Here is a 15281-nt window from a genome sequence, read left to right on the forward strand (position 1 = left end):
CTTCCGGGCTCTAAAAATGTGAAGGTGGATGCCCTGTCTAGGAGTCTTGTGCCCGACTCTCCGGGTTTGTCTGAGCCGGCGGGTATTCTCAAAGAGGGGGTAATTTTGTCTGCCATCTCCCCTGATTTGCGGCGGGTGCTGCAAAAATTTCAGGCTAATAGACCTGACCGTTGCCCAGCGGAGAAACTGTTTGTCCCTGATAAATGGACGAGTAGAGTTATCTCTGAGGTTCATTGTTCGGTGTTGGCTGGTCATCCTGGAATCTTTGGTACCAGAGATTTGGTGGCTAGATCCTTTTGGTGGCCGTCTCTGTCACGGGATGTGCGTTCGTTTGTGCAGTCCTGTGCGATTTGTGCTCGGGCTAAGCCCTGCTGTTCTCGTGCCAGTGGGTTGCTTTTGCCCTTGCCAGTCCCGAAGAGGCCATGAACACATATCTCTATGGATTTTATTTCGGATCTCCCCGTCTCTCAAAAAATGACGGTCATTTGGGTTGTTTGTGATCGCTTCTCTAAGATGGTCCATTTGGTACCCTTGTCTAAATTGCCTTCCTCCTCTGATTTGGTGCCATTGTTCTTCCAGCATGTGGTTCATTTACATGGCATTCCGGAGAACATTGTTTCTGACAGAGGTTCCCAGTTTGTTTCGAGGTTTTGGCGAGCCTTTTGTGCTAGGATGGGCATTGATTTGTCTTTTTCCTCGGCTTTCCATCCTCAGACAAATGGCCAGACTGAACGAACCAATCAGACCTTGGAAACATATCTAAGATGTTTTGTTTCTGCCGATCAGGATGATTGGGTGTCCTTTTTGCCTTTGGCTGAGTTCGCCCTTAATAATCGGGCCAGCTCGGCTACTTTGGTTTCGCCGTTTTTCTGCAATTCTGGTTTCCATCCTCGTTTCTCTTCAGGGCAGGTTGAGTCTTCTGACTGTCCTGGTGTGGATACTGTGGTGGATAGGTTGCAGCAGATTTGGACTCATGTGGTGGACAATTTGACATTGTCTCAGAAGAAGGCTCAACGTTTCGCTAACTGCAGGCGTTGTGTGGGTCCCCGACTTCGTGTTCGGGATTTGGTTTGGTTGTCATCTCGTTATATTCCTATGAAAGTTTCCTCTCCTAAGTTTAAGCCTCGTTTCATTGGTCCGTATAGGATTTCTGAGGTTCTTAATCCTGTGTCTTTTCGTTTGACCCTTCCAGCTTCTTTTTCCATCCATAACGTATTCCATAGGTCATTGTTGCGGAGATACGTGGCACCTGTGGTTCCATCTGTTGATCCTCCTGCCCCGGTTTTGGTTGAGGGGGAGTTGGAGTATATAGTGGAGAAGATTTTGGATTCTCGTATTTCGAGATGGAAACTCCAGTACCTGGTTAAGTGGAAGGGTTATGGTCAGGAAGATAATTCCTGGGTCTTTGCCTCTGATGTTCATGCGGCCGATCTGGTTCATGCCTTTCATTTGGCTCATCCTGGTCGGCCTGGGGGCTCTGGTGAGGGTTTGGTGACCCCTCCTCAAGGGGGGGGGAACTGTTGTGAATTCTGTGGTCAAGCTCCCTCCTGTGGTCATGAGTGGTACTTCGGCTGGTTCTGTCTATGAGCTTCCTCTGGTGGATGTGAGTGGGGCTGCGGCTTCTGAGTTTCCTTCCTCAGGTGACGAGGTTAAGTCGTTAGGTGCTGCTCTATTTAACTCCACCTAGTTCTTTGTTCCTGGCCTCCAGTCAATGTTCCAGTGTTGGTCTTGCTTTCTCCTGGATCGTTCTTGTGGCCTGTCTGCCCTGCATAAGCTAAGTTCTGCTTGTGTTACTTTTGTTTGCTATTTTTTCTGTCCAGCTTGCTATATTGGTTTTTCTTGCTTTCTGGAAGCTCTGAGACGCAGAGGGAGCACCTCCGTACCGTTAGTCGGTGCGGAGGGTCTTTTTGCCCCCTCTGCGTGGTTGTTTGTAGGTTTTTGTGCTGACCGTAAAGCTATCTTTCCTATCCTCGGTCTATTCAGTAAGTCGGGCCTCACTTTGCTAAATCTATTTCATCCCTGTGTTTGTATTTTCATCTTAACTCACAGTCATTATATGTGGGGGGCTGCCTTTTCCTTTGGGGAATTTCTCTGAGGCAAGGTAGGCTTATTTTTCTATCTTCAGGGCTAGCTAGTTTCTCAGGCTGTGCCCGAGGCATCTAGGTCTGGTCAGGAACGCTCCACGGCTACCTTTAGTGTGGTATGATAGGATTAGGAATTGCGGTCAGCAGAGTTCCCACGTCTCAGAGCTCGTCCTATGTGATTAGCAACTATCAGGTCATTTTCTGTGCTCGTAACCACCAGGTCCATTGTGGTTCTGAATCACCTGTTCATAACACTCTCCCTACAGGCGACCAGTTTTACCTATGTGGGGAGTGACCTAATAAATAGGAGCAGAACTCCCCCTCGTGGCCTGGAGTGTGAAATGTGTTGCATGTTTGTGATACCTGAATGCAGTTATCCTTCTTTGCCTCCAAACGTAGCATCACTCTCCCTGAGAGGAAAGCAATACCACTGCGACGACCAGGATCCTGGGGCGCCACACAATTCAAATATATATAAATTGTACATTTTCTTTGGACAGACCAAAGAAAAAAAATTGGACATATGTGAGGTCCCATAGAATAGCATTGAACCCAGCTCTTTCCAATGCTTTGTCCTATCGCACTTACGCCAAAATTCCAGCAGTTGGCATGAGCTCTTAATATAGGCTATGAATATTTGGTCAATGGAGGCCGGCACATTTTATGATAACTGAAGCATCATTGGGCATTATTAAGCATTAGTGTTGAGCATTCCGATACCGCAAGTATCGGGTATCGGCCAATACTTGCGGTATCGGAATTCCGATACCGAGATCCGATATTTTTGTGATATCGGGTATCGGTATCGGATCAATAGAAATGTGTAAAATGAAGAATTAAAATAAAAAATATTGATATGCTCACCTCTCCGGCGGCCCCTGGACATCACGCTGCTAACCGGGAGGCTTCTTTGTTTAAAATGCACGCCTTTAGGACCTGCGAATGACGTCCCGGCTTCTGATTTGTCGCGTGCCGCCCATGTGACCGCCACGCGACCAATCAGAAGCCGTGACGTCATTCGCAGGTCCTCAATTCCTAGAATTAGGAGTTTAGTGAATGAGAATGACGTCGCGGCTTCTGATTGGTCGCGTGCTGCCCATGTGACCGGCACGCGACCAATCAGAAGCCGCGACGTCATTCTCATTCACAAAAACTCCTAATTCTAGGAATTGAGGACCTGCGAATGACGTTGCGGCTTCTGATTGGTCGCGTGCCGGTCACATGGGCGGCACGCGACCAATCAGAAGCCGGGACGTCATTCGCAGGTCCTAAAGGCGCGCATTTTAAACAAAGAAGCCTCCCGGTTAGCAGCGTGATGTCCAGGGGCCGCCGGAGAGGTGAGCATATCAATATTTTTTATTTTAATTCTTTATTTTACACATTTCTATGGATCCCAGGGCCTGAAGGAGAGTTTCCTCTCCTTCAGACCCTGGGAACCATGAGAATACCTTCTGATACTTGATGTCCCATTGACTTGTATTGGTATCGGATATCGGTATCGGCGATATCCGATATTTTTCGGGTATCGGCCGATACTATCCGATACCGATACTTTCAAGTATCGGACGGTATCGCTCAACACTATTAAGCATCATTATTAAAATATGGATAAAATGTCATATATATCTTTGTTGGGGTTGGTGGTCGCAGTTGAGTTTTGGGCGTAGTTGAGTTACTTGACTTCTTGCTCCAGGCTCCATTTTCTGTAAAACTCCCCCTGTGTAGGAGACGGCTTAATCACTGGTGAGATCGATCTTTGCTTCTCGCTTCGTTCTTACGAATCTCATGTTCCAGTTTTAGTGAAAGGTTTACGCCAGAAATAGCACAAACCTGATACAATTTCTTTGAAGAAAGTGCCAATATTTCCGCCCCCATCTTTACAAAGCCTATTAATTTGTTTAATAATGTGAATCTATTGTGTCTTAATCTATCCCCGGCAAATACAAGCCGAACGTTCCCATTATGTCCGCCGGAATCAATATTAATCTCAAGTTGCTGGGTGGATTATATTGATGCAGCCGGACATGTACAGACACTCAGCAAGACCTTAGTCTTATCATTGAAGTGGTTTTGACTATCTAATATGTATACATATTGACTCAGTGGCTAAAATGGAAATGATGCGGCTCTTACGCTGTTTGCCCTGTAAGCATCTTAGTCATGAGCAAAATAATGACTCGTTTGGATCTCTTCACAAATCGATCATAATTCTGATAAGAAGAAGACATCAGCTGCAATCACTTTATACTGTAAAATTATGCTAATTACAGTCAAAATTATCTGTTTGAGATTATTTAGCTTCAAAAAATTCAAATTCTTCTTACAGACCAGTGTCCAGGAATTTTTGGACGGTTGGCAACCCTGGCTTGTGTGCAAGCAACTACTTCATATAATTATCCTGTTGTTCTGCTTTCCATATGATGAGTCTCCTGACAAACCCAGTTCTGCTACCTCACTGGACTCTGCTACCATGGTCTACTCTGCTACGTTGCTGGCTTCTGCTGTATCATTACACTTACATCTCGACAGTGAGTCTTTTTACCTGTCCAACTCTGCTATATTGTTACAGTGACTCTCCTGATCTTCTCTGTTTTGACACCAAATCATTTCTGCTGTGCAGTTTAATCCCTTCATGATATGGCGATTTTCCTTTTTTTTCCCGTTTCATTTTTTCCTCCCCTTCTTCCAAGAGTCATAACTATTTTCATTTTTCATTTTTTGGTCACCCTATGAGGGCCTTTAATAAATGCACTCCACCTGCATTTATTAAAGGCACATGATGACTGATTAAATTAGCCATCATCTGCCGGCAAAGATGCGTGGAAGCCATATCAAAGGCAGAAACAAACAACATATGATGTAAGTGTATGTCATATATCGTGAACGGATTAATCTACTTTGCTTCTGCTTCCTACGCTGAATCTTTGGCTTCCTTGTTTTCGACCATTTTACACCTCCAGTTTCTGTTCGTCCTTTATAGCCTCCGTTGCTCCAACCTAGTCACCTTGCTGCACAAATATCGTCTGTCCGTGCTTCATATTAACTGCTTATCTTCAAGAATCCAAGAATTATGAGTTTCCTGACCGCAGCGGGAAAACTCAACCCAAGCCCAAGCTCACTCGCTAATAAACTGTGGAATTAAAGAGATTGTCCAGGTAGAACATATTGATATCTCATCCTTAGGATATCAGATACGTAGGAGTCTGACACCCTGTACCCACATTGATTGGCTGTAAACCAGGAATATGAAGCCATATTTTTATGGCCCTGTGCACTCTTCGCATTCAGCCGACACTTTACCTAGCAGCAGATCGGTGGTGACGTTGGGTGTCAGACCCTCACCCATCTGATATTCATGACGTTACTCAATGGATCAGTCATGAAAATAAAAATCCTGTACAACCTCTTAAAATCCAATCAGCCACAGTTCACTCTGTTCCACAACATATCAAAGTTGACTAAAACTTTAATTAAAGCTTCCTATCAAATCCTAAGTCCCACCATGTTTTCTCCTCTTTCCGAGATAATCCTTCCTTCCCCCAGTCTTTACAGAAAGTAGCAATAAAATACTTCATTTTCAAGTATTTATAATACAAAAGCCATCGACTTGCCGACAAATCCGTCCTGATTATTACATTTATAAACTTCAATCCCAATGTGAAATGTGTAATCCTCGAATCGTGCAAAGCATTTTTCCACCGTGGATATTGCGAAGCAACAGTATCTAGCAGATAGCCATCACAATAAAATTAATGTGGGCAATCAGGAAACACTTTTCTCCATGGTTAATTTAATAACTGCCTATTTTAAAGTACTGTTCTCACAGCTTGGATGTCGCAAATTGAAAGAACAGTTTCTGTGTACAATCCATATGGCTTAATCCATATGATTTGTATCATTACACACCGTCAAATAGGCAGAGGAATAAAGATGATGGGAGAGGCGCAATAGATGGCAAATATCTCATTATAAATAGCACTTAACAATGCCGAGAAAATACAAAATAGGCAATAAGATAAAGGAGGGAAGAAAAATAAACTTCTCTGGGTGGAAAGTTTACTGTTAGTTCTGTAACTGGTCACTAATGGCGTAATGCAGGGTCTGTAGTTATTTATTAGGGATCCATGCAGAAGAGATCTATTTGGACTGCAAAAAAGTTTTTTAGAGGATGATTTTTTTTTTTACCTCCAATCCCATCCTTGGCTTAGAATTTGCAATTTTTCCAGTTTGACTTTTGTTCATGGTATTGCAAGCATTCACTTACATACAGATTGCCTCAATTTCTGACGCAGCCCATGGAAAAGAGTGGTGCTGTTTTTTTTTTCTAAAAGCAAATACTTTTTTCTAGTGCTGTATAATGCCTTCAAAACCTTCCCCACAAGTGTCATTCACATGTTGAATGTGGGTATATGGAACAGGTACAGGAGCCGAGCCCGCACTATACTCAACGGGGACCAAAGCTGCCTTTGATAACTGCTATTTAATCATCTAGGTGCCACTGTCAGTGTCTGATGGGGTCTTTTTAGCTATTCAGTACTAGGGGGATGTGTTATGGAACCTAGATGCCATCGTTAGTCTCTGATGGGGTCTTTTTAGCAGGTCAGTACTAGGGGGAGTGTTATGGAACCTAGATGCCATTGTTAGTCTTTGATGGTGGTCTTTTTAGTGGTCCAGTACTAGGGGGAGTGTTATGGAACCTAGATACCATTGTTAGTCTTTGATGATGGTCTTTTTAGTGGTCCAGTACTAGAGGGAGTGTTATGGAACCTAGATGCCATTGTTAGTCTCTGATGGTGGTCTTTTTGGCAGGGGTCAGTACTAGGGGATGTGTTATGGAACCTAGATTCCATTGCTAGTCTCAGATGGTGGTCTTTTTGCAGTCCAGCGCCTCGGTACAGCGATGGGGACTCGGGTAGCGCCAAGTTTCGCAAATCTCTTCATGGGGCGTTTCGAGTCCTCATCGCTGTTGTATGCATCCGAATACAAAGAAAAAATATTATTATACCGTAGATATATAGATGATTTGCTCATTTTCTGGGCCGGGACGGAGGGAGAAGCCTGTAAATTAATAGATTCTCTTAATAGCAATAACTGGGGCATCTCCTTTACGTCATGCATCAGAAGGGACAAAATTGTGTTCCTGGACCTGGAATTGGGGCATAAAGTGGGGAAAATTCTAACAAAAACGCACATCAAAAGCTGTGATACGAATGGCTACGTGGACTTTAGAAGTGCACATTATAAAAAGTGGAAAACTAATGTACCATTCATTCAGCCAGTTCTTAAGGATACGAAAAAACTGTACAAACACCAAAGGTTATGTGACCCAATCAGCGATACTGAAGAAAAGGTTCAGGGATAAGAAATATCCAGAAAAATTAATCGAGGCAGCATACGGAAAGAATTTGTACAAAGTTTAGGAGGATTGCCTCCCAAGTAGGAAGGGAAAAGATTGTAATGCAGAGGAAACTAGAGGGAAAGAACGGCCGGCAAGCAATGAGGAGAATAAGAGAAATCTTTGGAAGTTTAATTTTATAACAACTTATAATAAAGGGAATGTATTGATAAGGAGAATTTAAAAAAAAAATATTGATATATTTAAAAAAAAGATGTGATTCTTGGGAAAATGCTTCCAAGGGAACCGGGAGTAACTTTTAGGAGAGGGGCGACAGTGAAAAATATTGTAGCTCAGAGTAAATTAAGAGAGGTTCCAAAAATAGAAAATATGATAGGAAACAATACCAATGTGAATGGAGGGAAGATGAACTCAGGAGTATATACAGGTCCTTCTCAAAAAATTAGCATATAGTGTTAAATTTCATTATTTACCATAATGTAATGATTACAATTAAACTTTCATATATTATAGATTCATTATCCACCAACTGAAATTTGTCAGGTCTTTTATTGTTTTAATACTGATGATTTTGGCATACAACTCCTGATAACCCAAAAAACCTGTCTCAATAAATTAGCATATTTCACCCATCCAATCAAATAAAAGTGTTTTTAATAACAAACAAAAAAACCAACAAATAATAATGTTCAGTTATGCACTCAATACTTGGTCGGGAATCCTTTGGCAGAAATGACTGCTTCAATGCGGCGTGGCATGGAGGCAATCAGCCTGTGACACTGCTGAGATGTTATGGAGGCCCAGGATGCTTCAATAGCGGCCTTAAGCTCATCCAGAGTGTTGGGTCTTGCGTCTCTCAACTTTCTCTTCACAATATCCCACAGATTCTCTATGGGGTTCAGGTCAGGAGAGTTGGCAGGCCAATTGAGCACAGTAATACCATGGTCAGTAAACCATTTACCAGTGGTTTTGGCACTGTGAGCAGGTGCCAGGTCGTGCTGAAAAATGAAATCTTCATCTCCATAAAGCATTTCAGCCGATGGAAGCATGAAGTGCTCCAAAATCTCCTGATAGCTAGCTGCATTGACCCTGCCCTTGATGAAACACAGTGGACCAACACCAGCAGCTGACATGGCACCCCACACCATCACTGACTGTGGGTACTTGACACTGGACTTCAGGCATTTTGGCATTTCCTTCTCCCCAGTCTTCCTCCAGACTCTGGCACCTTGATTTCCGAATGACATGCAAAATTTGCTTTCATCAGAAAAAAGTACTTGGGACCACTTAGCAACAGTCCAGTGCTGCTTCTCTGTAGCTCAAAAGTGGCTTTACCTGGGGAATGCGGCACCTGTAGCCCATTTCCTGCACACGCCTGTGCACGGTGGCTCTGGATGTTTCCACACCAGACTCAGTCCACTGCTTCCTCAGGTTCCCCAAGGTCTGGAATCGGTCCTTCTCCACAATCTTCCTCAGGGTCCGGTCTCCTCTTCTCGTTGTACAGCGTTTTCTGCCACATTGTTTCCTTCCAACAGACTTACCATTGAGGTGCCTTGATACAGCACTCTGGGAACAGCCTATTTGTTGAGAAATTTCTTTCTGGGTCTTACCCTCTTGCTTGAGGGTGTCAATGATGGCCTTCTTGACATCTGTCAGGTCGCTAGTCTTACCCATGATGGGGGTTTTGAGTAATGAACCAGGCAGGGAGTTTATAAAAGCCTCAGGTATCTTTTGCATGTGTTTAGAGTTAATTAGTTGATTCAGAAGATTAGGGTAATAGGTCGTTTAGAGAACCTTTTCTTGATATGCTAATTTATTGAGACAGGTTTTTTGGGTTATCAGGAGTTGTATGCCAAAATTATCAGTATTAAAACAATAAAAGACCTGACAAATTTCAGTTGGTGGATAATGAATCTATAATATATGAAAGTTTAATTGTAATCATTACATTATGGTAAATAATGAAATTTAACACTATATGCTAATTTTTTGAGAAGGACCTGTAGATGCTCTTCAAACAAATGTAAATGTTGTAAGATCATTAACCATGGAGCTCGGAGTATTCAATCTAATACTACTGGGGAAACAATTAAGATTAAGCAGGGACTCACATGTAGAACGGATTTTGTCATCTACGTAGTGACTTGCAAATGCGGGCTCCAATACGTGGGATGAAATTTACCAGGAATTAAGTGCCCGGATGAATAATCACCGGTATAATGCAAAGAACGGGCAGATTAAACATAGTCTGTCCCGTCATCTCCTGCTGTAGCACAATAAATGCTTCTGCATTACGGTCACACCGTTGGAGCATATACCAAAAGGGGCTAATAACAGGAACAAATTATTAAACCGCAAGGAGTCATATTGGATATATAGGTTACAGAGCCTGTATCCAAATGGACTTCATGATGTAGTAGAGAATGTGTAAGGGTTTGTCATAAATAGCTCAGTCGTTTGCACATGGGTTAATATAACAACTAAATCCTTTTTTCTTTTTTTAATGTATTTTTTATAGGATGAATTGATCCATGTAGAGACGATAGCAGTAAAGTTGATAAAGTATCAGAGTGAATCATATTTATCACTATATGTATACCTTTACCTATACTTATAATGTTATGTTTGTTCGTAAAAATGTAACACCATGTATTTAAAAGCTCATTTTGGATAGAATAGAAGTACTAAATTGCTCTTTATATATACCGTATTTTTCGGACTATAAGACGCACCGGACCATAAGACGCACCCCAAATTTGGGGTGAAAATTGCAGAAAAAAAGATTTTTTATAACATGGGGGTCCGTCTTATTGTCCGAATTTACAGTATCTTATGGCGGTGGCAGAGCAGGGTCACAGGAGGCAAGGTGGGGTGATGCTGGGATGAGGAGGTGCTGGGATGAGAAGGTGCTGGGATGAGAAGGTGCTGGGATGAGAAGGTGCTGGGATCAGGAGGTGCTGGGATCAGGAGGTGCTGGGATCAGGAGGTGCTGGGATGAGAAGGTGCTGGGATCAGGAGGTGCTGGGATCAGGAGGCGCTGGGATCAGGAGGTGCTGGGATCAGGAGGTGCTGGGATGAGAAGGTGCTGGGATCAGGAGGTGCTGGGATCAGGAGGTGCTGGGATCAGGAGGTGCTGGGATGAGGAGGTGCTGGGATGAGGAGGTGCTGGGATCAGGAGGTGCTGGGATCAGGAGGTGCAGTGAGAGGTATGGCGTGAGAGGGGTCCCTGGCGTACCATGCAGGCTTACCTAGGTGGCAGAGGTGCGGTGGCAGAGGTCCGGTGGCAGAGGTGCGGTGGCGGGGGTGTGGCAGCAGAGGAGGCGCAGTAAGCGGGGTCCCTTTCCCCGGTATGGTGATGCAGCAGGCCCGGTATGCAGCAGAGCCGGGTGAATCCTCTTGTTATCGGTGGGCGCGGCCATCTTCCTGAGGTCGCGCGTGTGCAGATGAAGCGCTCTGCTCCCGGGGCTTCAGGAAAATGGCCGCGGGAGGCCGCGCGTGCGCAGATGGAGATCGCGGCGGCCATTTTCCTGAAGCCCCGGGAAGCAGAGCGCTCCATCTGCGCACGCGCGGCCTCCGGAAAATGGCCGCCACCACCGATAACAAGAGGATTCACCCGGCTCTGCTGCATACCGGGCCTGCTGCATCACCATACCGGGGAAAGGGACCCCGCTTACTGCGCCTCCTCTGCCGCCACACCCCCGCAACCGCACCTCTGCCACCGGACCTCTGCCACCGCACCTCTGCCACCTAGGTAAGCCTGCATTGCGACTATTAGACGCACCCCCCATTTTCCCCCCTTTTTTTGGGGGGAAAAAGTGCATCTTTTAGTCCGAAAAATACGGTACATATAAGAATAATGAGTCTCTTTATAGGCTACCATGTAGTTATTCATCAGGAAAGGAGAACCTGATCCCCGGTCCCGCCCTGCTAATCCCTTCTAGGAACCCTCATAAATAAGAAAACTTGGAGGTTGTAACATCATTTTATAGTGCTTATTGTATGTCTGTTTTTTGTTTTTGTTAGCTGATGAAGGCTGCACTGTAATATTAGCAGCCGAAACGCGTTGAACTGTATTTTAAAAATATTTTACAAATATTTTTATTTTTTTTATTTTGAGAAAATAAATGAATTTTTATTAACATTTTTTCACTGGAAGTGGATGCATTCGAAAAATCCGTAGGTGCTTAGCGCCACATTTGCTTGGAGTTTATTTTCCCTTTGAAATCGCCACCTATGTGGATCTGAAGCAGGATCAACACATAGTTCTCCACAGTGAGCCGCACACCTTATCATCAAAACGACGCATGCGGAAGCATCCGCATACAGCGGCATGACCTGCGTACCTAATGTTAAAGATAGGTACGCAGGCCGCATGCCTGCCGCATGCAGAAGTAGGCGGAGCTAGCGGCCGAGGGCGGGGCTTCATGGAGGAAGTCCGCAGCCCTCTGCAGCTCCTCAAAACACTAGTGTGAAACTAGCCTAACCTTGCTGAAGCTGACATCTGAGGGTTGCAGCCCCCAGCTGTGAGTGTGCTGGCTGGTTATCAAAAATACAGGGGATCCAACCCACGCAAGTTTTTTTTTTTTATTATTTATTTACAGCTCAGGAGCATCTGTTGAAGGCCGGCTTCACACACCATAGAATACGGGCAAGTGCTATGCGAGAAAACATGGCATAGCACTCGGTCCAGTGTTGGGGCTCATACTCACTTGCGAGAAAAACGGTCGAGTGCAATCCGATAAAAAAAATCAGACAGCACTCTGACCAATGTTATTCCATGGGTTGCATCTCATAAAAGATTTTTTTTCTCAGCTGAAATCTTACTGAGAAAAAAATCGCAGCATTGACGTCAGAAAGGTAGTGAGTTCATTGGCCGTGAACTTGCAGGACCTGTCAGACCGCAACGTAAACAGGAGAACTTTCATACGCTGTGCTCAGTGTCTACTGGATGACAGGCTACATGGTCACATCATGCAACCATGCAGTCTGCCATCTAGATGTAGCAGAGCTACAGAAAGAAAAAGGCTTTATTTATTGGGCCACTCCTCACACTGGTAAAACTAGGGGCTGGGGAGGAAGTTAGTTAGAAGCTGACTGGGTTGGATTCAGGCAACATCCCGTGGCAGGGGGTGTTGCAGGGAGAAGACACAGGGGGTCCCTGTCGGGTGTGGGAACCTGGCAGGTACCTAGCGAACAGAGCAGAACGTTATGGAACCGCGCCTGCACTACCTTGCGGCGGTATCCTAAGAAAGAGACACGAAGCAAAGGGTATTGTGGAACAGTGAGAAACGAGATCAAGCACAAAGGAGAACCAGTAGGAGTCATGCCGTGAGACCGAGGCAACATCCTACTGAGGCGTGTAGCCGGTGGCCGGAACACCGCGGGAGTAACTGACTCTAGGCCTTACTTCGAACTGCGCAGGACAGTTAATTATAGGTTGGCTGTCTACCTTAAATTTCCTACGAAGACATAGGGGGCAACGCATGGAGAGGGGCGTCTCTAGGGTCCCGGAAGAGCTCCGAGCCTTCCCGTCATACGGGTGCGTCCTAGCCATAACATACCTTGGGGACGAGAAACTAGTAACATCTGGAACAAGAGAGAGAGAATTAGAAAGAACGAACGAGAACAGAAGTTGTGAGGGCTATTCCGAATGCTCAGCAGGGTAGCACTACAACACACAGGCGCTAGTGGTAGGCACTGATTTCCACCTGTAAAGGGAACTCTGGAAGTGCCCATCGGACCGGCCGGTCTCAGAAAGCCCTGTTAATCGTGCTCTGGATTGAGGATCCTGAAGTCTTCAGTAAAGAGTTAAAGAGACTGCAACCTTGCGTCCTCGTTATTGCCTGCACCTCACACCATCACCATCCACCTTACTGGGAAGCCCTGGGGACATACTTCACCTGTGGGAAGGTATACCATCCAGCTGCCATTCCATCACCCCAGCGGACCCCACAGCAGCGTCCGTCACCCTGACTGAATACCACAGGTGGCGTCACGAAACCTTGACAGACTCCTATCACCTTTTATTGGACGCCCCTTAGCGGGGTCACGGACCGGGTCTAGCCACCGTGACAGCCTCAGAACCGAATCAGAGAGGCCCGGTACCGAGATCTCGTGGCCCTGTGTCTGGGGGCGATCCACTCATATCTAGTTATGACTACTATATGTGTTCATTAAATTTTCTTGCATCACTTTCCTTCCGTTTCCCCCAAAATATCATAAAATGTTTGGACTGAACTCAGATACATAATACATGTGATAAAACATACTTTTTTTTATTGATGACAAATACTTAAATTACAGTTTTCCAGAACAAACAAATATAAACTCCAACCCCTGTAAGTACCAAAGCGTTCTAGGCACCTGAAAAGCTGTAGGTGCTAGTTTGTCTCTATTTCAAAGTCATGTTTGTCTGGTGGAGGAACAAAATAATTTCCCCTACATCGGAGTCTGTTCCTTACTATTATTGCCCTACATACTGACTTAACAGGGCTAGAAAAAGCTTAAAACAGAGAAATATGATGGGATCTCAGACATTTAAAGGAGAGGTTTCTGGAAAATAAATTTGGCAACTTCTAAATAATAATCTGCCATTCTGCCCTCCAACCTCTCAGTCAGGCCAATCAGTCCTAATTCTGTCCTCCAACCTCTCAGTCACGTCAATCAATCTCCTTCCTTTGTGATTGGCCCCAGAGCCCAGATTCATGGAGGGTGGACTCATATTGTCTGGCCATCTGACTACTGATAGACTGATTTACATGACGCATGTCGGTATCTCTACAGTAGTGGTTCTGTGCTCATGTATTATAGTGCTTTAACACGGCTAGATTTCACAGCCATGTACAAAATTGATGTGTCAGTCGTAGATCGGTATTCGAGAACGTCTGGTCAAATGTAGGTGGCACATGGTACTGGAAACCATCTAGGTTAGGGACACCCAGTACATATGGTCTGGTATCGACCTGTTCACTCCGTCTTCTCTATGTGTACTATGCAGGCTAGCAGATTGTAGAGCTGTTCTATTCTCTTCCAATGATGGTCCATTTCTCTCTTGTGTTTGATGACTATAAAAAAGGAGGGAAAAAATAAACATTGTTAGGTCCGCTTGCCTAGTCATGTCTATACTGATCTCAGTAACAATACATATATCAGGCAGGATGATTTTTCTCCATATCTTTTGCCAACTCAGGCTTTGTGAATACAGGAAGGAACCACAGTGTATATGACCGGTGGTTGGCCATACCTACAGATTACCGGACGCTGGGTATAACTCTCATTCAAAGTGTCCTAAAGTGAATCCTGCATGCCCGAAAAATCATACCACGGATGAGTGATGATCTGACAGTAAAGGGTCCCGCTCACACAGCCCCCATAGCTGAGCTTCCAAGTGGTAGATAGAAAGGCACATTAAATACAAAAAAATAATGAGGAAGAACAAGATCCAAAAGGTGAGTAACCAATTCTGCCTTATTTTGCTCAATGTTGGCAACAGATGATAAATAAGACGCAGCATGCAAGCCATTAAAGTGCCTGATGCGTCATGGCATCATCGGTGTATAACACATTCTTCTTCTGTAACAAGTCTACTGTGCCGTGTAGATGAGAGGGCAAACTTTTCATCACAAGTATGAATCGCTCATTGATGTATGTAGAAAGATTTTCAGTAAATCCTCCCTTACCAGAGATAATTTATGGATCCCAAACCATTAGAAGAGATTCATATAAGATTATACGCATCCCAAAGGAAGATCATTTTTGGAAGACAACTTCTGCCCCAAATGATTGTTTTTTCCACCTAAATGTGAGCAGATTGGTTAATGGGTAGTAACAGGCTTAGATTC

The sequence above is a fragment of the Ranitomeya imitator genome, chromosome 6, assembly GCF_032444005.1.
Source record: "Ranitomeya imitator isolate aRanImi1 chromosome 6, aRanImi1.pri, whole genome shotgun sequence".
Lineage (NCBI taxonomy): Eukaryota > Metazoa > Chordata > Amphibia > Anura > Dendrobatidae > Ranitomeya > Ranitomeya imitator.